Genomic DNA, 12,243 nt, shown 5'->3' with positions numbered 1-12,243 from the left:
TGCAGAAAGATATTAGTGATAGAGAGTTGGGTCGCAGATAGCTCGAACAAATTCTGCCACAGGGTCAGTTGCCTTCAGCACAACATCAATACAGGGTAGTAATTTTAACTGGTTAAAGCTGATTTTGATCAGGAGGCTGAATAAAAATGGTTTTAACCTTCTGAAAGTTTTCAAAACGAGAATGACTGCTAAAAATGGCCTTAATCAGGCTTAATAATGAATTACTCTGCAATTAAAAATAACTTGGGAGTGAGCAGTAAAATTACTAACAAATAGACAAATTTATGAAGATAGTTAATAAAAAATGCCTATTCAATACGTGTGTAAAAAACAGACCATGAAATTATTAAATTATGAAAATTTAAGGCAATTAACATTTTAGTTAGTTGACATTAGTTAACATTAAGTTAAGTGTAACATTAAAGTGAGTTCATTACATTAGATCTAATAAACTACTGTGTCAGTTCATCTTCCCCTGAAAGTTTATTTTCTAAATTTAGAATTATCCAAAATAAGTTATGAAAGGACAACATTAAAACTTGTTACTTGCAATCATTTTTTAAAATTGAACATAAATTATGAAACAGAGCTTGCATAAAAAATAATTAAGACGGTTGTATTGTTTTATGTTGTTATATCGTAAAATTTTTAGCAATTTTAAAATTTTATTAGTTTTGATTGAATACAAATTTGGTTTAGTATTTCATAAATTGAATAGTTATTTTCAGTGATAGAAATTGATATTTATCAGGACTGGTTAAATCACTAAACCTCCTTGGTTAAAATCTATACAACTTTGTGTCCATAATTTCTCAAAAGTGCAATATTTTGTATATATTTTGCTTTTTTACCTTGTTCACAGGACTGATTGTTCTCATCGTGCTGAAACTCTCTTTGTTCAATTATTATTATACTTCTTGGAAATTTTTTTAGACCTATTATAGACCTACCTGTTACTTTAGAACTCCAATTATCCAAATTAAGAGTGACTAGTCCAATTTAAATATCTGTATCATTAGATTATTTAAAAAATTATCATATTTAAAAGCAATGTATGCATTTAATATGAGTTTTATTCTTTTTGCCAAATAAATTGAACTCACAGGTAACATAATAGAGTAATTTTTAAAAAAAAATTTTCTTTTTGTGTAAAATGTGTATTTTTTTTTAACATAATAACTTACAGATCACGGAATTGGATCATTAGTTTCCTGTTAATGTGAGTTCTGCGTTATTTAGTTAAGATGGCTAATCAAATAGTTTAGATTTTTAGTTAAGATTTTCTTTTTCTCAATGTTTTTTTTCTTTTCTTCTTTAACACATTTTTGATGATGATAGTGTAATTCAGTACTTGTCAAGTTTAAAATTTTATAGCAATTTTTCTTAAAATCTGAAACAATATATATTTATATGGTTAGTATATGACAAAATTAATAAACGCCACCGCTCAGAAGGCCATTAACTATAAAAAATGGCGATTGAAAATTTGTTACTTAGTCAATTAACTTTTTATTGAATTTTACCCCATGTATTTTCATCTTCTCATTTTATTTATTATGTAAGAGAACTGTAACCATCCCCAGAATGTTGAGGTTATTTTACGCCCGTTCAAAGGGTTTGAATTTGGCTACTAAAGGTTTTATCCAAGTTCAAGGTTATTTCATATTTCTTCTTTTTATTTAATTTAAGTCTATAATTTTTAAAAATGATCTATTTGATATAAAGTCATTATAATAATTACTTCTCTTTCAGATTTTTTTTTTGTAACAAAAAGATTTTATGTTAGCTTATGAACATAAATTTAATGTTGAATTATTAGTTTTAAAATTCAAACCTTGCAATTTATTACATAGTTGGAAATGTTACATACAATACTTAAATATAACATGGAATATAACATTAATCAACATGGAGAGATCGGAAAATTATTTCTTTATTTTAAAAATTAAAACTGGTAGTGTTTATCATATCCTAAAAAATGCTTTACATTAATAATATTAATAGTTTATGAAAAAGATGCCATCTTAAAGACTGTTGGATAGTAAAATGTCCTAACTATGCCCTCTAACGATTAGTTATTTGGGATAGGTTGTTTAATACTTCGCATTTATCCACATTTAGATTCAAAATTTTCTATTATTGTTCAAATTGATGAAAACTGATTTGCTTATTGCTGAAAAATTGTCTTTCCATAGACTATGCAAAAAAGGAAGATAATAAACAAAAATCAAGAAAAAGACAAATTCATAATGCTATATTATTTTATGAAAAAATTTTGACTTTAGAAGTGTATAATTTTGTTGGAGGGAAAATAATAGAGAATCTGAAACACATTCTGATTAGTTAATCGTCTTATATTTTAATTTTTTTTTTTTAAATATTACTGACTAGAGAAAATACTCAGTATCAGTTTGTGTTCATCAAGAACATATTTTGAATCCCCCTTCTGTTTCAACACTTCTTTAATAATTAAGTTCAGTGTGGAGGAAAGAATCCTCTTAAAAATTTGAAACAAATAATTTTGTAAATTAAAATCAGATGTTTCATAAGATTTTGTGTCAATTCTTTATCTACTAATAGGTCCCTTGTCATCTGGATTGGGGTGCAAGCTACAAAACTGCTCAGTTGAACCACAAGTCTAATATGAATCGCCAGCGGTTATAAAATAAAATCTGAATTTAAATTAATTTGACATTTCTTGATATTTCCCTGTTATAAATGTCCATCTGTGAGAAATTATGTAACCCAAATTGCCTTAGTCAGTGGCATATCTACTGAACTAAGTTAGACATAGCACTATTTCTATGCAAATTTAACTGTATTGGATATATACTGAGGTGACAAAAGTCATGGGATACTTCTTGACATCGTGTCGGATCTCCTCTTTCTCTACAAACTGCAGCGAATCGACCAGTGATGAAAGTCTCTTGCAGGAATGTTTAACCTTTCAGCCAAGCAGGAATATTCCATCACGGTTACAATGCTTTCAGAAGTCCCATTCGTTAATTTTAAAGCAAATGTATTTAGATTTTGAAACTAATTACAAAACTTAAGCTTTACGTTGTCAGTAATTTCATCTTTATGCATTCATAAGGCAAGGTATAGAAATGACTGAAATAGTTATTCTCATAGCTATTTCTTTCATTAATCCCTTTGGTAATAATCAAGCTATATTTTTTTCATAATGTATTTTATTTTATGTTTATATTTCATATATGTAAGTAAGCATGTAGAATATACTTAAAACTCACTTATCTTCAGGCAAAATTAGTTATTTTCATGAAAAAAATCTAATTGAACTCACTTTTCCCTGTGCAAAATTTAGTTTTTCCATGAAAAAACCTGGATTTTTTTTTGCGAATTCTGAATTTCCTCCATAAAAATTCTATTGTTTAGATACACGAACTCCAGGAATGACTCCACATAGCTAAACATAAGCATTCCCATTCAATAATCAGTGCAACTCAAATTAAAGTCTTGCCAGTACACTATCCCTATGTACATGATACTACTGCCCTCTGTAAATTTTTATATTGCTATCCCATGATTTTGTCACCTCAGTGCATTGCTATGAATTTCATGGTGTATTATCTATTATTAATTTAATATTTGTAATTTTTTTAAAATAATTATTCAAAGTTATAGATAAATATGAATTATTAACATGACCAATGGTCATATAATTAGTGGTACAAAATTTTAATTAATGAAGGATAAAACATTAAAGTAATTGATTTGCAAAAAGTCCACATGCTGTGAGTGCTCTAATTAAGGATTCCAACTTCAAAACTGATTTTACAATAATGAAAACAAAACAGAGTTTAAAAAGATAATGTAAATTTACTAATAAAAAGAAATGAATTCCGAAAAAAAAATTATAATTGCATTATTTATTGTTAGATTTCATTATTCAATTAGTAAATTGTAACCTACACAATTTTAGCAATATTTTAAACTGAATTCGGCAATATTTTTAGTGGGCATTAAAATAAGGAATTAATTATTTCTTTAGTATTTGTGACAGAGTTTAAGTAAATTTAGTGTCTATAAATGTTTTTCCTCTTGTCTAGTTTAAAATATATAGTGTGCAAAATAAAAAAAGCAAAAAGCATTAATTATTTTAAATTACAAAATCTGATACAAAAAAAGTACAATCTAATTTGGTTTGGGTTGGTTGATTTAGGTTCTTGATGCTCAAAATCTGGGCGTAGCCTAATAGCTGCAATCTAGAAAATATTGTTCCAATACTTTAGGCAGGTGGAGAGCAATTGAAAGTTTGAGCCTTCAAATTAACATAATTTCACTTAAATTTAATTTTACTATTATGTATCTCACCATATTGCCAGAACTAATAAAGTGAATTAAAACATTTTTGTACACAATTTTTATCTAAACATAGTTTATCTAAAGATAATACTATATGAAAAATAATTTTTTTCTATATTCATTTTTTATTTAATTTATTAATAATCGAACAAATTTTGAATTGTAAGATATACAAATTGTTACACCAATTTAACCTTTGTAATTTTAAATGACAAAATCTAGTTTGAAAGAATGAGTCGAGTATGTCTTAAGATACAAAAATTTAAAAATATTTTTTATTTGAAATTTGAAAATGTACAAAGGGTGAAATTAATGGGGTTCAAATTTTCGACCGCTCTCTTACGTATACTATTGAAATTATATGTTTTGGGTGTCAAAATTCCAGATCCCTCAACAACAAAAAAATGTTTATTCAGGAAAAAATACATTTTTGTATCTGATTACATGATTGAAAATATCGTTTGCACTAATTAATTAGCACATATAAGGTCAGGCTATCTGAGATTGAGTTCTAATTAGTGAAAATAAGATTATTTGATTACAAGCCATTCCATACGTTCACAATTTTATTATACATTCTGTGCATTATGATTCTATTGTATCACATTGTTTTAAAAACTGAATATTTATATTTTAATTGTAATTACAAGGAAACATTACAGCCTGTATCTATTTATTATGCTTTACAAATACTATTATATAAATGTTACAAAAGTCGAGTTCTGTAGTTTATTATCTCATGGCAATATGTATAAGTTCTTGTTATATGTATTTTGTTGACCAAAACGATAGTTTTTGGTCCTTTTTGTGTATTTGTTTTTGCTTTAGTTATGGTCAAAATGCAATTGTAATTTTCATTTGAAAGCGATGATTTATAAAGTAAAATTTTTATTTGACCTCTTTTAAAAAAAAATTTTTTTTGAATTATTTTTCTTTAATTTTATTGTTCCTCCTAAATAACATAATAGCATAATTTATTGTTTTGAAGAATAACCCCTTTTTTCCCCCTCTTTCCTGGCACAAGTTGAGAATAACATTAATAAAAATTTTTAATCCTTAACTCAGGTGCTCCTAACTGACTTCATAATTTTTAAATTTATATAGTGCTAAATAATTTTATTCCAAAAATGTGAATTCTTCTTTGAGATTGCAAAGAATGATCCAATGACAATTTTAAATCAACCGACAAAAACCTTTATTAATTTGTGTTCCATCAAATTAGTAATAAGACAGGATCCTTGAGAGATTTAGCATAGCAAAGCCCAAGTATAAGATTATATGTAAAATTCATATATCAGTTTTATAATTCCACTAACTATCAAGATTTTATATAACTTGCTGTACTTGTCGAGCTCAGAGAAAGACAATAGTTATGATGGATAATATATGAAAATAAAGGATGAATGATTAATGGAAATAAATGAATGGTTAATGGAAATTAAAGAAAGTGTTAAGTTGCATTTTGAAAACACTAAAATGTGTCAATTAAAGAACATTCTGTGTTTTATCATAAGTTGTTAAATATTGTATGCTTTATTCTTACAAATATTTAACGTAGTTTTATTAGGAAAAAACATTTTTGTGAATGGTTTCCTGATGTGTCTATACATTATAAAGCTAATCTTCGCAAATTAACTGCACTTTTATTCATCTGGTGTTCTTCCATAAATACAACCTTCTATAGTTATATTTCATAGATATTAGCAGGATCTGAATATAGAGCCTATAATTTCTGAGGGTCTCAAAAATTAGTAAAAATTTATCAAAATTATCACTGATCTTTTTTTTTTCATTTGATATCTTAATTTATATTGAGCTTTAATGAGCGTAGAACTATGTGAACTTAAACTGAGAAAAATAATCTCTAACTGTTTCAAAATATCTAATCTTTAGACAAAAAAATCTTCTATACTTCATGCATTTTATAAAATAATAGCATTTTTCAACTATGCATGCTAACAAAAATACGTGCTATTTTAAACACAGTCTTGACTTTTCAAAAAAGATTTTTTTTTCTTTTCGGTGTGTTGTTGTTTATTTACGTCGCACTAGAGCTGCACAATGGGCTATTGGCGACGGTCTGGGAAACATCCCTGATGATGATCCGAAGACATGCCATCGCAATTTTGATCCTCTGCGGAGGGGATGGCGCCCCCGCTTCGGTAGCCTGACGACCTGCACGCGAAGTCGAGCACTTTACGGTAGAACAGTTTAACGAGAACCAATACCGCACACCCTCGGTCCCTACGCAGACTGATCCAAGTGGTCACCCATCCGCACACTGACCGCAGCCAGTGATGCTTGACTTCGGTGATATACTGGGAACCGTGTCTTAACGATCAGTCCACTGCGGGACTTTTTTTCGGTATGAAATGGTAAATATGGGACATGGGTACAAAAAACTTCGGAAGCGGCGTTCTATTTCTCATATTGGTATCGTATGAGTAGCGGGAAATCGTACCGATGCTTGGCGACCATTTGACATACAATGAACTGTTAAATTGAAAATAGGTTCATTTTCACTGTAGACAAATTTAAAACATAGATTGTAAGAGTTATGGTACAATATCTCAAATGGCAGAAGTATACTCTCTGACAATTATCTGAAAATTTAAAGTTGGTTGGGTTTTCTAGCATTTAGTTTGAGTGCCTAAATTTAATTTGTACACTTCTAGAAAATGCAATTTTTAGAGAAATTAATTTTATTAATGATTTTTTGTTGTTGAAAGAATCGGGCTTTTAATTTTTATTACTGTATTTGCCAATACTTGAAATGTTTTAAAGGTATTTTTTGCGCATAAATTATTAGTTTTCATTCGGAAACCGTCAACATAAACTATTTTATTGTTCTAGAACTGATTCTAAATTTAATCGAAGTGCGACGCCTTGTCCATTTTTAGACATAAAGAGTACGTAGCTGCTAAAAAGAAAATCATGGTTATCTTGCTAATAGTTTTCGCCAAACTAAATTACGTATCCTTTATTTTATTTATAAAAAGTAAAATAATTCACTTATGACCGCATCAATATTATCTTTACAAGAGGCGGCAAAAAAAAAAAAAAAACTCGCTAGCAACTTTTAATTTAACTTTATCAAAAGTAAAGAAACTAACAAAATATGGCGAATAATCGACTTTTTACTAATGAATAAATTTAGAAATATATATATACTTATATACTACGAACGATAAAGAGATGAAAAAGAACTAAAGAAAATAGGTTTTACTAACTGCGCATAAACTGCAAGTACATAACATCCAATTATAGGATGTCGTTTTCGGCCATTAAGGGAGAGGGGATGCGATTGTTCTTGTTTTCCAGAGGCGTCATTTATGGCTAAGAATTCGACTTCTTCCACACACATACACCACACCTCTTTATAGGGCGGACCCATTCATACATCCACAAATCGTAATTTTGACCTGAACCAGAGAACGATCCACCTCCGATTCAGTACCCCCAGAGGTATAATTTGTTATGAGAATATGGAGGAGTTTGTGACTCGACAGATTTAACGTGCACCCGCCACCATTTACTGCACGGGAGTCATTGGTCAACTGGATTCGAACTCCCGTCCTCATGAATATGAGTCCAATGCTCTGCCAACCAGGCTTTCCCGGCTCCCAATAATAAGATAAAAAATACAAAAAAAAATAAAAATGGAAAAACATCTTTTGTGAAGGAGAAGAAAAAAAGGCAATAATCATCATCAATCGGAGGTAAATGGACGTCTAATCTGGCTCCTAGCTTAATCTGTTACTTTTCGTGTTTATTTTCATATATTTTAGAGCAGTGTCGTACATAGACTTAGGTGAACCTGCGCCCTTCCAAGAATATGTATTATTCTTAGACTTAACACATTTTAAATAAGGAGACAAGAACGCTATGAATAGACATTTGGGAATTTATGAACATTCATTTTATTTTAATTTATAAATCTAAATTATTTTAATAAAGAATTAATAGTTGCGATGAAAAGGCGGAATTTAGAAGAAAGTATTAAATTGGAACAATGTTAACACTTACTGTGGAACAGCATAGAAATTAAATTTATCTTAATAAAGCAAGGAAATAACTCACTGTCTTATAATAAATATATGCAAAGTTAAGTTAAAGGTTATTTTTATTCATAAAGTGAATTAAAAAATATCTCTATTGAAATTGATATAGTAGAGTGCGCAATTTTTTTGAATCCAGGGCTCAAGTATTTAGGATATATCAAGTTGATGGCAATTATGATAATTTTAATTTAAACATAAGTGTTTTAAACACAGTTCTTTTTATCAGTCACCTTTATTTGCATTAAATTAAATTCTTTTAAATAATTATAAGTCTTTTTTTTTTCTTCTTCATTTTATCATTTAACTTAGTACTATATTGACATAAAATTAAATTCTTTTAAACATTAAGCATTAAAAACTGAAGAAAACCAAACTTATGTTTCTCAAATTATTAATATTTCCTTTTTTATCAAAATAATAGGAAAAAAAAAGATTTATTGAAAAACATGAAGATGGGGAAAAGTTATGGTTTTTTATCACTTCACGTAGCACAAAATTGTTTTTTTAAAATAAATTAGCTGTAATGTTCTTGAATGAAAGCAAAAAAAAGAAAAAAGAGATAAATATTTTGTTTAGCAAAATTGCAAATTAGATATCTTAATTAAAAAAAATCGTAAGTTGTTTAAAATGATTTAAAATAAAACTAACACATTTCAGCTCAAAATTCAATTTAACATTCAGTTGGGATTAAGTTCAATCTATTTTTAATTTTAGATAATCGATATTTAGGGAATTATAAGAAAATTTAAGAATGTTAAAATAATCTTAAAACGGTTTTTCAATTACTTTTTTAAGCTACTAAAAATTAGAAACAAAGCTTAAAAAATGAATAGTTACAGTTTAAGACTTACAGTCGGTTTGCGCGTTTTGTAATAAAATTTTTGTATTAACGAAAATCTAGACGTAAAAAAAACACGTGAAATAAATAATGGCAACTGCCGAAAATTTTTTTTGTAAAATAACACAGAAGGACGATGAAATCGTCAGAAATAAAGCGCGTCAAAATTAATGTTTAAAATGCCGAATGCGAAAATCGTTTTAATACCAGATTAAAAATATCAGGATTTTCGAAACCCCGTAGAAAAGCCTAGCAATAACCATTGAAGGAACCATAAAAAAAAAATCTCTTAGATTTGCAATATAAAGTGTCGCAAGTAAAGCGCATATTAAGTCGTACTAATACACATTAAAAAATATCGGTATTTTCAAAACCATGTGGAAATGCGTAGTGCGGAAAACAAACAATAGAAAAATAGCTTGGATTTAGGATAAAATTGACACAAATAAAGGTGATTATTATTGGCACGATTCGAGAGTCGCGATTCGTTAAAATATCGTATTAAAAAGATCGAGATTTTAAGAAACACGCGGAAATCCAACAAAAACCTTCGAAAGCGAGATCGAAAAGTCACTTCAGAAAGAAACTATGAAATGGACTCTATTAAGAAAGATCTTGTGATAATTAAAATTCGAAATTCTCGCATCATAATCTTGTTGTATTAAAATCAAAAATTTTTAAGACTTAGGAAATTCGTAGCGATAACCACCGAAAAAAACAATCACAAAACTACATTGTTTTAGGTTTGACTCGTTTGAAAACTTAAATGCGCTATTCAAATTTTTTTTTTTTCTCTTTTCCTTTTTTTTAAATTTTATTTTCTTTTCAAAACAGGTTGTGGGCCTCTAGTCATGTAGTGTATTAATTCTGCATTGTGCACCCTCAAACTACATCATGCACTCCCACGCAATGCTGAGAAGTTATTTGCGCCACTGTTTTAGTGTTTTTGGTTGATATGTTTTATTTTCGTAACGATTTTTTTTTGCAGTTCTCCTCACATTATCGTATTAATAAATTTTGCATTGGCTATATTGATACATTATTGGAAAGCACTTTAGTTTGCGGATATAATCGTGTGAGTTGATGACGAGATTATATCTTTTTGTTATTTTGTTTTCTGGCATTTTACTTTATGTCTTATTTATTTATTTATTTATTTACATTTTTAAAACAGTTTTTAAAATAATTTGCCTACTTTTTTTTTTTTTGCAGTTTCTCCTCTTCATGTTGAAATTTTTTTTTTCCTTTTTATTTATTTTAATTTCATTTATTTATTTTTATATATATATTTTTGTATTGCTATTTCTTGGTAAGTATCCCTTTAAGCTTTTAAAACAACGTCAGCTCATCTTTAAAAGCAGTTGTGAAACAATTATGGAATAAAAATTCTCATTATTTTTAGTCTTGAAAGTTCGGACATCACTTCAGTTAAACTTAAGGTTAAATTTTTAATTTTCGTTTTTCCTGATAATTTTTTTTCTTGTACTTAACTTTTGATGATATTGTATTATTTGACTACACAATACTTTTAAAAAAAAGTGGAAAGTGAAGGGATAGCTTCATAATGTTAGGAAAAACTATGATATCGTAAATTACGGCACAAAAGCGTAGATATTAATCAAAAATCTAAAACAAGACAAATATCTGTGCATTCTTTTTTTTTAAAAAAAAAAAAAAAAAAAAAAACCTTTTTTGAAACTCTTAATTGCGGAACTATATTGGTATAATTGTCTAAATAAATAACTAAAAAGTTAGGGAATCTAAAATACTGCAAGCTTTATAACTCAAATTGTGATTGGTTGACCATCTCATATTTTACAAATATCGAAAGATACAGTTAAATAGAGTAAAAATCCACCTACAGTTCATTTGTGAAAATTATATGAAGAAGGAATAAAATCATATTTAAAGAATTTTCTTCTCCGTCTCCCCTACAGTTCAGTTTGGCAGAGGAGAGATAAACGCATGTAGTCGTCCCGAATTACTAATTAAAAAAAAAAAAAAAAAAAAAAAAAAAATGAAGACAAGTTTGCAGTTTTGCAACGCAAGAATCAATGTAAATGTTTCTATACTATATTTATTACTTATATTTCTTATCTATACTTATTTTCTAAACCTATTTTACTCAGATCTAAATAATATATAAAGTTACTAAAAAAAATTTATAATTTTTTTTCAGAACTTGGGAAGTAAGAAATATTGTTTGTTATTAGCAAGAAGAAAAAAAAATGAAATAAGAAATTACAAACAGCATTTAAATTAAATTACAGAGATAGATGACGTCGCTTTTCGAAGTTCTGAAGCTAAGTTCAACAAAACTCGTATTCACATTTCCTAGTACTCAACAGCAGAAGGTTTAGTCATGTTTAAAATTTAAAAATATAAGTAAATAAATAAGAAGTAATAAATACAAATTAAAAATATATCAGTAAAAAAATTTTTAAAATTAAATTCAAAAACAGTTTTGTTTGAAAAAACAAAAGAAAAATGATATGTTCCTTTGATCTCTTCGAGCGTCAAAGAAGAAAAAAAAAAGAAAAAAAAAAAAAAAACCTGAATTTTACATATTTATTGAAATTTCTAAGTAGTTTAAGTTTCCAAAGTATATGTACTGACCATTTTCTTCTTTTTCTTAAATGTAATCATTTTTGAATATTCGCAGTTCTGATAACTGTTCCCACACACACACAGTTCTGTAAATAAACAGTTTGATTATTATTTAATTAAATTTTAAAATAATTCGAAGCTATTTAGTTGAATCGCTGTGTAACAATGCAGATGTTTTGACCAATGTATATAAAGAAAGTTATCAAACACCTGGAAAATAACTACTGAAATAATATTTCTATGATTTCTGATGTTTTCTTCTCTCTAACTTGAAAACTGATTTTAGTTTTATTAGTGCTGTCATCTGTATATGTAAAGATAAAGTTAAATAAATAAAATTTATTTTTTTTAGTGCTGCCATCTGTAAGTACAAAAAGATAAAAATAGTACTTCACTATTATTATTTGTTTT

This window comes from Parasteatoda tepidariorum, chromosome 9 (assembly GCF_982258835.1).
Source record: "Parasteatoda tepidariorum strain Cologne lab strain chromosome 9, Ptep-v5.0, whole genome shotgun sequence".
In the NCBI taxonomy this organism is placed as follows: domain Eukaryota; kingdom Metazoa; phylum Arthropoda; class Arachnida; order Araneae; family Theridiidae; genus Parasteatoda; species Parasteatoda tepidariorum.
This window is presented reverse-complemented; position numbering follows the sequence as displayed.